This window comes from Terrapene carolina, unplaced genomic scaffold (assembly GCF_002925995.2).
Source record: "Terrapene carolina triunguis isolate 2854851 unplaced genomic scaffold, T_m_triunguis-2.0 Scaffold234, whole genome shotgun sequence".
Lineage (NCBI taxonomy): Eukaryota > Metazoa > Chordata > Testudines > Emydidae > Terrapene > Terrapene triunguis.
In genome coordinates this window covers 17,906,286-17,918,583 of record NW_020664585.1, presented here as the reverse complement: position 1 = coordinate 17,918,583, position 12,298 = coordinate 17,906,286, and the positions used below count along the sequence as shown (strand labels likewise).

Sequence of the window (12,298 nt, the reverse complement as noted above, 5' to 3'; positions counted from 1 at the left end):
TAAAACCCAGTGTGAAGGCAGTGATGGGAGGGGCTGAGGAGAGGAGAAGGTATATAAGCACATTTTGCGCTGCTATAAGAACTTAGACCAAGCTGTCATTACACTTCTACGTCCTGACTACCAGAGAGCACAGAAGTTGGGTGTGCTTAACGTACAAAGAAATAGATTTTGTTATCACAGGTATGAAATTTTTGCCTAGACCCAAATGTCTGTCCAGCTAGTGATGAGGTAATGCATTAAACAGCGAAGTCGTCATCCATCTCCTCAGCAAGAAATGAAGGAGGTGCCTTTGGCGCTCAGTTACCTCGAACAGCCATTATGTACTATGAATTGTTTGCCAAGTACTAACTGGTTCCTCAGCCCTGTACAGATTTCTACACCTCAGAGAAGTTTCCACTTCTGAGTGAGCTCCTAGAGACTATTGTCCTGGAAAGTCCTCCCCCTCCCACCAATAAAAGGCAAAAGAGTAAAACTAGTGAAAGATTAAACTGGCCACAGATTCTTCAGGACCGGGCACATGTCTTACTTTGTAAAGCACCATTTAAACTTTACAGAGTACCAAATAAGGAGTAGTAAATAATAAATCGTCATGGAGCAGAGATGCTGTCTGTCAAATTGCAAAAACACGGCTGTTCCATACCTTAATCTGTGCTGTTGGTAGGACTGCTAGAGATACTGGTTGCCCCCAGCTGACTTAGGCTACGTCTTCACTACCCGCCGATCCGGCGGGTAGCAATCGGTCTATCGGGGAATCGACTTACCGCGTCTAGTGAAGACGCGATAAAATCGATCCCTGATGGCTCTACCGTCAACTCCGGAAATCCACCGCGGCAAGAGGCGGTAGCGGAGTCGACGGCGGCGCGGCAGCGGTCGACTTGCCGCCGTCCTCACAGCCAGGTAAGTCGACCTAAAATACGCCACTTCAGCTACGCTATTCACGTAGCTGAAGTGGCGTATCTTAGGTCGACCCCCTGCTGTAGTGTAGACCTAGCCTTACTCTAACAAGCACCCCTGTTTTTATTTTAGAGATGATTTGGAAGATTTCCTATGCTGGACATCTGCTTTTATTGACACTGTTGAGATTAATGTTTTAACAGAGAGGTGATGGGGAGGATTAAAAATACTGTGGGAGATTTCTCTTCCCTTCATCCAGTATAGTCTAATTTGCCAGTCTGCACCTGTGTACCACTAATGATTCATTTACAAAGCATCGGTGTCTGTCTAGGCATTTATACCATGCTGAGTGTACCACTTGCTTCATATAATTTGGAGAACCAGATTTTGCTGTTACTCCATGAGAATCTTGGCCTGAGTTGGTAGAACCAGAGTCTACAGCACAGTGATGAAGAGTTCCCCGCCCTCCTACCCCCCATGGCTCTCTTTTAGCTCCCCACCTTCCTGTGTCGCTGAGTTTTCACTCCTACGTGTTCTGGCACCAGTTTCAAATACTGATTGAATTCAACGTGGCATAATCTGAAGCAGATCCAACAGCACACCTTGCAAAATTCTATTTGCTTGGGGTGTGCGATTTTTTGTTTCCTGGAGAAGTGAGTGAGACGCCATTAGTATTTTCCATCATCACCACCATAATAAAGGCAAGCGAGTAGATATTGACCTGAGCAGGTATATTGTCATAACAATTCTATTAAGTTAATTTAAAGTACATTCTGTGGGTTACAAAAGAATCAAACCATGAGTATGGGGCAACTAGGAAAGTCCCATTATCAGGATTACCTATGGGTGTTTTGTTGGTAACTGCCTGAATACCCAGGGTTAAGTATTTCAAAAGTCATTCATCTTCAGTTACCACCTATGCAACTGCTACTTTAACTGCCTATTAATTTGCTGAAGGACAGAAGCCTCAAGGAACATTTTATATGAGGACAGAATGGATTCCCTTAGTTCTTTAAGCTATATTAGCACAACCTCATTTGGCAATTGCCCCCAAGGGTGCTGGGGAGCAGAGAGGTGAGGCAGATTCTATTTATAGAGGATAACCCTGGAAGAAACAGGAGCTACTGGAGAATCAACCATGAGGGGTGAGGCTGTGACAATGCTGACTCTAGCAAGAGGTGCAGACGCACACAGTCTTTGTGACAAAGAAAGCTCTCACAACATGCAATAGGTGGGGCCACGTTCGAGTTTTAGGCTTGGCTGGCAGGTTTCATAGGTACTCCTGAGGAGAATTCACATAGGTGTATTCAAAAGCTGCTGCAAGAGTGAAGAACTAAAAGGCTATTTAACTATAAAAGACTGCTGAGTCACTTCCTATAGCGCTCTCCCCTTCCCACTTGAAGGGGTGGGTGGTAAAAACAGCAGGCTGGACTGAAACTGTTGCACTGGTTTAAATGGAGTAGTTGTTCCCAACATGTTTACAGCCATCAGATCAGAGTCTGGGCCAGTGAAAGAGAACAAATTCTATCAACCACCTCCTCGAGGAACATGGATGCTACACATCAGGGGGGAAAAAAAGTATTGTTACCACTCTGCCATTTCCATCTGAGCCCACTAAAATAAAGTAACAGCATCAAAGAGCTCTCTAGAAGGGATGCTGATGTGCTCTTTGGAAGAATATATCTGGACTAAAACTTCACTCTTGGCATGGTGTATTCTCAACACCTGTACCCAGTATTTAACTGCCATCACTTGCAGGACCTTGGCTGAACAGCATTTAACCACATACAACCCTACCACTGAGGTGGGCTAACTTAAATTCAAGTATCATTGTGCCACAGTGCAGGTGCATCAGCACAAGTTCTGCATCCTTGCTCCCTCAAACACACACCTGGTGAGGCTCAAGCAGGTGAAGAACCCGCACTAACCAAGAACCCTATCCACACTAGGTAGGAAACAGCCATACTCGGATGCAATCCAGCGGTCTTTAACCCTTGGTTGGTTGATTGCCTAATCAATCTACTACCCTAGCTATACAGTATTCAAGGTGATTTCTCTAGAATTCAGCAGAGATGTTAGTCTTTTTTTAAATAAAATAAACTGCTCATCCATTTTAAAGAATTAGAATAGCAAAAACCACCTCACCATACATACATCCTGCAACAGGGATCTAGTCCATCCTGCGACAGGAGGAGAAGATAATGTACTAGTAGTAGGTCTTCTCCATGCCCGACTACTATGATGCTAATGTTTTCAGAGGCTTTTCTCCTCAGCTTCCTTATTAATACCACTGTTCCTGCAGACCTTAGAGTAACAACGACAATACACCCGTATCCAAGAGTCCGCGTATCTCTGAGTTCTCACAAAGTTAGTCCTTGCATATCCAGGTCTCCCACTGAAGTCAATGAGAGTTTTGTAACAAGGTATTTACTGGGCCCCTCGTCATCTTACACAGGGGAGAAATCCTAGATGGCTGGGAGCAGCCTGGAGAAACATTCCACTTTCAAAAGGGGTTATTTCCTTTTTAAAAAAAACACTAACTTTTTTTAGCCAATTTTTCATCAGTCTGGTTTAATGCATCCCAGCTGTATATGAGAATGCTGGCTCCCTCACAGAGATATTCCCAACTGTACATATTCATTTCTGAACAGGTAATGGGTCTTGGCACAGCCACTGGATCCTATGCAGAGGTTGGTCGTGACATGTTGGGAAAGGAGTTGAATTCTCATCTCCTGTTCTAACTGGGAGGCAATTCAATGAATACACCCAAGAACCTGAAACAGACACTGGTCTAAATTTGTGATTTTTTTTTTTTTACTACATTTTACTGTTAGCATTTTTATTTTCAGTGCTATTGCTCTCTCCCACTGATTGTGCCCTGACTATTTAGCAAAGAGATTCTCCGACACCCCTTCCTGGAGTTTCTAACAGGGAGAACTCAACATAGCTCTGTTGGGTTTAGCTGGTATACAAAGAACAGACATCACTGACAGCTACAGAAACATCTACAGTGCTAACAGCAGGGCTTATGGGTAGCTTCTGTCCCTGAAACTGTAGAGCCAAAGGGATCTTGGACAGCAGGCTTGGTGTCTCTCAGACGAAAATTGTTGGTTTTTTTTTTAAATATGGTCTTAGTAATAAAGTGGAGGAAATAAACAGAGCTTTGGAGTTCTGTATTCCCTCCATGACTAGGGTAGTTTTAATAGAAATTCCTGTATTGGGCCTAAACACACAAGCTGAGATTTACAAAGGAGCCTAAGAGTATGTCTACACTACAATTAAAAACCCATAGCTGGCCTGTGCCAGCTGACTTGGACTCATGGGGCTCAGGCTGAGGGGCTGTTTAATTGCAACGCAGACGTCCAGATCTGGGGCTCTAGAACCCTGTAAGGTGGGAGGGTCCCAGAGCTCGGGCTGCAATCCCAGCCCGAACATCTTGTCTACACCACGATTAAACAGCCCTGCAGCCTGAGTCAGCTGGCACGGGCCCGGCGTGGGTCTTTAACTGTAAGTGACTTAGGAGCTGTTGAAATCCCCACCCACAGTGATTGTTTATACATACTACAAATTTTAGAAAACTGATGAATAGTATTCCCATTTTAGGATATAAAACAAGATTAAAAAAAAAAAAGACATGGGCTTATCTAACACATTAGAACTTTAGGGAGAAGAACATTCAGATTCAGATCTGAATTTTACATTTAGGACTGCTTGTAATTAAGAAACAAAACCTAAAATCTAAAACCTCCATAATTTTGCGTGAGCGAGATATTTAAATCTCCAAATTGAAACCAACATCTAATGCTTTTTCCCCTGGTTTGAATTAAAAAAAACAAGAACAAACACACACAACTGTAAGTATCCCTCTTTCCAGTTCTGGCAGCTGAAATTTCACAGGAAAATGCCAGACTTTTGCCAAGGATGGTGGAAAGTCTCATGAGAATGCTAACCTACTACAAAATCCTCCACTTAACATGGCCAAAATCCCAATGGATCTTGCTGGATCTCAGCCATTTGAAATTCAGCACCATTGAATTCAAACCTTAGCCCCAATGCATCCTTCTTGGATCATTGCTAATTAAAAAAAGAAAATGGTTAGTTATTCGACTTTTATTTTTAATTAATTGCTATTTTCCTAGAAAGGGTAAAGAGTATTTTTCTTTTAATGAGTCAAATTATTGGAGAACTCAGTGACAGATTATCTTAAAAATAGTTTGAAGGAAAAAAATAAATTAGAAGGAAAAAAACTCCACAAAACAAAAAGCACTTTACCACCACAGGGTTCCTTTCCCCTGCTGCGCACAACCATTACATGCCATTCTGCCTCCCCGTCTGAGACACTGAATCTGAAAGAGCCAGCATAAAAGACCTGGTGAACACTGTGCCCGATAAGAAATGTTAAAAAAAAAAAAAAAAAAGATGGTTATAACGACACTGAAATAATTAGAATATTCACAAAAGTTCCCCTTGGATTCAAGTCAGCATGTGGGAGTGAAGGATTAAGATCAAGTATTCACAGCATTTCCCAGTCAGATGCTGAGATATCAAAGCCTGCATACTAAGGTGCACTGGTGTTTCTTGGGGCGGGGGTGGCTACCTAATAGCAGACACTGCAAGCAGCATAAGTAAGAGAGAGGAGTTTGTTTTTTTAAGTTTGATATTTGAGAAAGAGTAACAGCTCTGGCCTAGTGCAGGCAGGCTCTGGGCAAGCTTTTCCCAAACTACTCTGCCAACATATGCCAACCCTGAATTAAACCAGGACTTACTGGTATGCCCACCCTTACACACACAGCAAGCCGGAAATGCCAATTGTGTCAACTTCTTCTGTCAACAAATTGGGGCCATTTTATTGTCTCTTCTCCTACATGACACAGTAAACTGAATTACTCTTTGCTTACAATAAAGCAGGCAGCCACCTGAGCAATGAGAGTACAGTACTGAATTTTGTCATCACCTTCCATACCAGATCTCAAAGCTTTTCACAAACCTTCCTGGACACGGTTGTGAGGGAGAGCGTATTACTCCCATTTGACAGCTGAGGAAAACAGGGCACAGAGAAATCAGTGACTTCCCCTCAGGTCATACTTCAAGTCAGTGACAGAGACTAGAACAGAACCCAGGTTTCCCAAGCCCCAGTCTGATGCTTTAATCACTAGATCATTCTTCATCTTGTGGAAGGGAAAGGCTCCTTTCCATGGAGTTTGCGACTCTCTTTCTTGTAGCTATGGAGAATTCCTGTCAATAGGAGGAAGAAGGCAATAGTGGAGATGGAGAGCCAGAAGGAGGGGAAAAAATGGGTATTTAAATAAAGGCATGCGATTCCCTGTGCAGGGATGAGCTGCATCTCCACCCCATGGGCAACATGGGATTTTCCTGAGGGGCAGCAGCCCTACCTTACTTTGGCCTGGAAGTCTCCTCCCCAGCACCCCATTTTGTTTTAGGCTAAAGCGATATGAAGATCAAGCCATGCAGGATGCACTTTACTTTTAAAAACAATTCTCTTCCCTTTCAGGAGCTCAGTGAGGATATTCATTGGCTTGTCTAGCCCCTTCCTTGAAACGATGCAACAGCCCAGTGAGATGGAGAATTCAGAGGTTCTCCCGAATGGCCCTGAAGCTACAGCTGGAATCTGCTGCAAGGCTGCCATGCATTGTATCAGCCGATTCAGTAGGTAACAAGTCTTCTGAAACCAAGTCGAACAGCTCAAGTGATTTAGTGTTCCTGCCTGGACTTGCCAAAAGACCTTAATGCAAATACAGCCCCAGGAAAATGAGGGTGGGCTCTATAGTTCCCTCCCCCCTCAGGGCTTTTTCTTCAATCCAGATGCACTTCATTACAGTTGCACTTCAACTGAGATTTCAGTTTATTTTCTGAAGCAGGGAAAGGGGGTTAGTAACCCACAAAGGGCACAAACTCTGGTGTTCCAGAGGATTTGCAGTCTTCTCAAAGAGGTGTTTTGTCCATTGACATGTTTGCTGTCACATGAGCCACTGGATTCCAAGCAAGTAAAACAGGCTCTCTCTCTCCCAGGAGTGACACATTCAGGCATGGCATTACTTTCCTTGAGGGTATTTGCCGTTTACTTTTTAGTGCTACTTTAAGTTCAAAGAGTCTAGTAAAGCCCCATTAAGCCATTCACATCAAACTGGTTAGTTAATTATCCTGTTGTAGACTTTAAATTGGTGATTTATAACCCCTTCCCAGAGATGCCAGTATTTGGAAGCAATTCAGCAGGGCAGGGCATTTTGTGGGGTGGGGTGACAGAGGGGGAAAAAAAACACAGACTTGTGTGGCACTCAATTAACTTTTTGGGGGAGAGCGGGGGAAGACACCCCACTGTTTAAAAGGTGGCAGGGTTCAGGAGACTATATAGCATGATCTCTTCCCTCCATTATAAGGCTGTGTCACTTCAATACTTCCTCATTTGTTTTTACACGATGTGTTGGAACATATCTAAGTTGGACCAAAATCCCCGTGTGCCAGTTAAGATTCATAGATTCTAGGACTGGAAGGGACCTCGAGTGGTCATCGAGTCCAGTCTCCTGCCCTCATGGCAGGACCAAATACTGTCTAGACCATCCCTGATAGCCATTTATCTAACCTACTCTTAAATATCTCCAGAGATGGAGATTCCACAACCTCCCTAGGCAATTTATTCCAGTGTTTAACCACCCTGACAGTTAGGAACTTCTTCCTAATGTCCAACCTAAACCTCCCTTGCTGCAGTTTAAGCCCATTGCTTCTTGTTCTATACTTAGAGGCTAAGATGAACAAGTTTTCTCCCTCCTCCTTATGACACCCTTTTAGATACCTGAAAACTGCTATCATGTCCCCTCTCAGTCTTCTCTTTTCCAAACTAAACAAACCCAATTCTTTCAGCCTTCCTTCACAGGTCATATTCTCAAGACCTTTAATCATTTGTGTTGCTCTTCTCTGGATCCTCTCCAATTTCTCCGCATCTTTCTTGAAATGCGGTGCCCAGAACTGGACACAATACTCCAGTTGAGGCCTAACCAGTGCAGAGTAGAGCCGAAGAATGACTTCTCGTGTCTTGCTCACAACACACTTGTTAATGCATCCCAGAATCATGTTTGCTTTTTTTGCAACAGCGTCACACTATTGACTCATATTTAGCTTGTGGTCCACTATAACCCCTAGATCCCTTTCTGCCGTACTCCTTCCTAGACAGTCCCTTCCCATTCTGGATGTGTGAAACTGATTGTTCCTTCCTAAGTGGAGCACTTTGCATTTGTCTTTATTCAATTTCATCCTTTAAGGCATAAAGCCGAGGGCTAAATTCCCAGAAGTGGCCATCACCCAGCGGGTTGAGCTCTTGGAGGATCTGACCACTTATTTTGGTGCCTCAGCTTCTTCTGAAAGCCCAGCACATAATGGCTAGAAAGGGAACTCGGTAACCTGCCCCCACTAGGGTTTATTTTGTCGTGTTCTTCTGCCAACCACCTCGTTTTCAGTTTGCTCTCTAGCGCCTTTACGCCGAACTCAAAAAGCGCTAGAGACATCTTTCCATTAAGCCTCATACGTAGGTGCTGGAAGGGGGGGGGCATTTGCAGCGCTGCTGCCCCCCCGGCTTGAAGTGGGTTCCATCACATACAGGGTTTACAGTTTGGTTCAATGGCTCTCAGCACCCCCACAATACAAACTGTTCCAGCACCTCTGGCCTTATCCCTCTCTGAAATGTGCTATGCCCATTTTATAGCAAAGTTCATCAGCTCGGCCAAGGGGAAGCCGCAGCATGGGTCAGTGGCAGAGCAAAGTCTAGACCCCGGGAGTCGTGACTCCTAGGACCTTGTTATAAGGACACTTCCTTTTTAAAGGATATTTTTGTTCCTGTAGGGTCGGGTTATTTCCGTCAGTCCTTCCAGCCCATTCAGGGTTTTCACAGGTAAGTGAATGGTGCCCTTAGGCCCATAGCCACAAAAAGCTAGTCAAGCCCCACAAGAACAGCAAAAAGGACACATTAATTTCTCTTCCCCATCCCTATCAGCTATTGCGGGCTAGAGGCAACTGAGCTATTGGACCAGTATGCTGAGTTTTACTGACCAATTGAAGTGGTGACTTAAAGCCACTGCTAAATTCAAACATAAATACATACAGTTAGGAAGTAACTTTGGTGCCAATCCTGCAAACTGCTTTATGCAGACCAGTCCCTGTGCTCATCTGCAGCCATATGAACTTCAGGGATCCAGTCACACAGGCCAGCTTGCAGATTAGGGCTTTCAAAAGGTGACCCATTCTGTTTTAGGTGTGTGAAAAAGTCAAAGAGAGTGTTTCCATTCAAAATAGAACAAAGAAAAGTGGTCCACTTGTGTGGAAAAGCCCCACAAAATGTAGTGTTTTTTCTACTCCCAAAATGGTCCCCTTTCCATGGAAAAGAAATCTCATTTTCAAGTAAACCCAATTTACCAAATATCAATTCAAGTTGGAAAACTTTGAAACTTTTCATTTCACAGTTTTTTGATGTGAAAGCGGCCATTTCATGAGGATTTGGCATAATACCCCCGAAGTTTTTGGGTCAAAAAATGGTCTGGAACAATAGGATGAAACCGTTTCAAACAAAGTTCTGTGAAAATATAATCACTTTTGCACAATTTACTGCTGCAAACTGCAAAGCTCGAGGTCTTCTAATAAAAACATAAGTAAACAGAGGAATGCTTAAATTATCAAAGAATATTATTAAAACATTCTCTGAATTCCCCTGCCTTTTCTTGGAAGTAGTTACACCCAAACCATCAGTCAGGGTATGTCTACACTACAGCAGTTATACCGCTGTAGCACTGTAGTGTAGACTCTTGCTATAGTGACAAAGGGTTTTTCCATCGCTGTAGTAAATCCATCCCTTTGAGAGGCGGTACCTAGGTCGATGGAAGAATTCTTTTGTCAACCTAGTGGTGTCTACACTGGGGGGTTAGGTCAGCTTAACTATGTCTCTCAAAGCACACCTACATTTTAGGTGTAGACCAGGCCTCAGTCCAGTAGCTGTTCTGTTGTGCTAACCCCTCTGGAAACATATAGTAAGGTAAGTTCAAATGCAACTCTCAGCCTCAAAACAGCCCATCACAACCTGAACATTAGGATTCTAAACAAAGTAGATCAATTTTTCGAATTCAATAGGAAGGAGGGGAGAGAAGGGGGAAAACAGTGTGGATAGATGAGCAAACCTTTCCTTTACCTCCCTAAAACCTTCCATTCCTAAGGCATGCAACAGCCATGACCATTTCTAGAACAGGTGTGTCCCATTAAATACATCCCATGTCACACTTGTGTCCCTTGGACACTGTTCTAGGGATTATTTAGTACCACTGCACACCAGCTGTAGTTCACCCCACAGAGGTATCCTGTAACACCCTGCAAATGGGGGGGGCACTACTCTCAATTGCGTACAGAGCCCCTCACCATATGACCTTCTAAAGACATTCTACAGATTTGCAGTGGCATCTTACAAACACTTGTGCTCTCGGTGCATGCACAAATACGGAAGCAAATGCCATGCCCCACTCCCCTAGACTAATATAACGACGAGTGTATTTTCAAGTTAAATGTACAAAGCATTTCAAATAATTATGCTGGTTATTTTTCATTTATTACTTGCAAATCCTTGGCTCATTTTATGCCAAATGAAAACATGGAAGATCACCTTGAAGGAGGATACAGAACTACATAACTAGGGAACACCTGCTCGGACTCTCTTCACGAGCAGGAATTGCTATTCAAATATTGCATATACAGGATTATCACAGGCTGACTGGCCCTTTAAGAGGAGTTGGGCTCAGCCTTCCCTGCAGCAGGCCAGCCATCCTCCCAGCTGGTCCTAACTGACTAGGGATCAGAGGGCCCTAGTCAATTATTGGGTCCAGCTGGGGAGAGGTCAGAGGGTTTTTAATAACACAGCTGGGCAAACTCAGCCAGAGGGAAGCCAGAAGGATGGTTGGGTTCCCTGGGACCCCAGAAAGACTGGGAGCAAAGCCAGGGCAGACCCTTAGAGTGGAAGATTCAGGTGTTACATTTGGGACTTTGATTACTGTGGGAGGGAGAGTTGAGCCCTGGAGGAGCAGGTGACCAACCATCAGTTTTCTGTTATGTTAGGACTCTGAGGGAAGAAGCATGAGAGTCAGTGCTGTGGTAAAAAACTGGAAGAGGACAGAGTCTCAGCCCAAAAAGGCCAGAAGGCTGAGCCATGTGCATCCGCAGGAGTGACTGAAAAGTTGGATGAGTGGAAACTGAGGCAGGGAAGCCACAGGGCCTTGGAGGAGGTTAAACTGTGACAAGAATCTGGATCAAAGGAAAGTGAGCAACAGACATCTAAAAGTAAGTGAAAAGCCACCGGCGTCATGGTGGTGGTATTATTATTGGTTATTTGTTTTACTGTTGCACCTAAGGGCCTTAGTCCTAGACCAGGACCCCATTGTGCTAGATGCTGTATAAACACAGAACAAAAAGACGGCCCTTGCCATATGGGGCACACAACTGAAGTGTAAGACAAGAGACAACAGATGGGGGAGTACAAGTAATCCAGGAGACAATACTGGTCAGCAGGATAGGGTGTGGTCTCTGCACACCAGCAGCCTGTTGTCAAGTTTTCTGTAGCCACTGTGGTAAAGGAGGGATTTGAAGGTGACTAATGAGTTGGCTTTATGGATGTTGGCGAGGATGCCACCAAGCACCGGGGACAGCGTGGGAGAAAGCACTAAGGTGTGTGTTTGAAAATTCACGTGGGCAGTGGAGGCTGGCATCGTGGGTCGATCAGAGGCAAGCACCAGCAGCGTGACGGTGAACCAGAGATGGCAGGTAGGGTGGGGATTGACTGAAGGGCCTTGCAAGTGAATAGAAGCAGTTTATGTTTGATGTGATAGAGAAGTTCCAATTTAAATTCTTAAGAAACTGTTGGCCCAAGACCCAGCATTTGCCAAAGGGGCTGCAGGTTACGAAGAGGAGACTTGAGGCTGCAGGTCAGTAAGTGCCATCACCTATAGCAGATACCAAAGAAGGGCAAATTGAATAGTAAAAGCTTCTTGGTAACACAAAGAGCAATGCTAGTTTGGTGGCCAGTCATTACTTCTCTATCCTCCTCCACCACAAAGGGGCTAGTTGGACATCCCTACGCACATGTACTGTCATTGCATCACCTCCTATCCCACAAAAGACAGCTCCAAGTATGTGGTGGGGAGCCTGGGGACCATTGGTGGCAAGCTGTCCCAGGATGATATTCATAGGATATAGCACTGGTTCCCAAACTGTGGGGCGCACCCCCCTAAGGAGGGTGCAGAGGGAAGTTTGGGGAGGCACGGCAGGGAATGGGTCAACCCCCACAGGAGGTAGGGAAGGAGCACCCCCCAGCCCCACTTTGCCCCCTGCCCTGCTCCAGCCCAGCTCCCAGTGGGCATGG

At 44.6% G+C, this 12,298-nt stretch overlaps 1 protein-coding gene across 3 annotated transcripts in view; it reads right to left on the bottom strand.

The window, feature by feature from the left end:
* Positions 1–12,298, bottom strand: part of HIC2 (HIC ZBTB transcriptional repressor 2) — a 52,442-nt gene that overhangs the window by 16,652 nt on the left and 23,492 nt on the right. The window contains exon 1 of one of the 3 annotated variants that reach the window (XM_024219503.1): positions 3,040–3,274. The exons of the other annotated variants lie outside the window; for them this stretch is intronic. The gene's annotated coding sequence lies outside the window, so the exon portion shown is untranslated. Of the gene's footprint in view, positions 1–3,039; positions 3,275–12,298 lie in introns of those variants that run through there. 3 annotated transcript variants of the gene reach the window in all.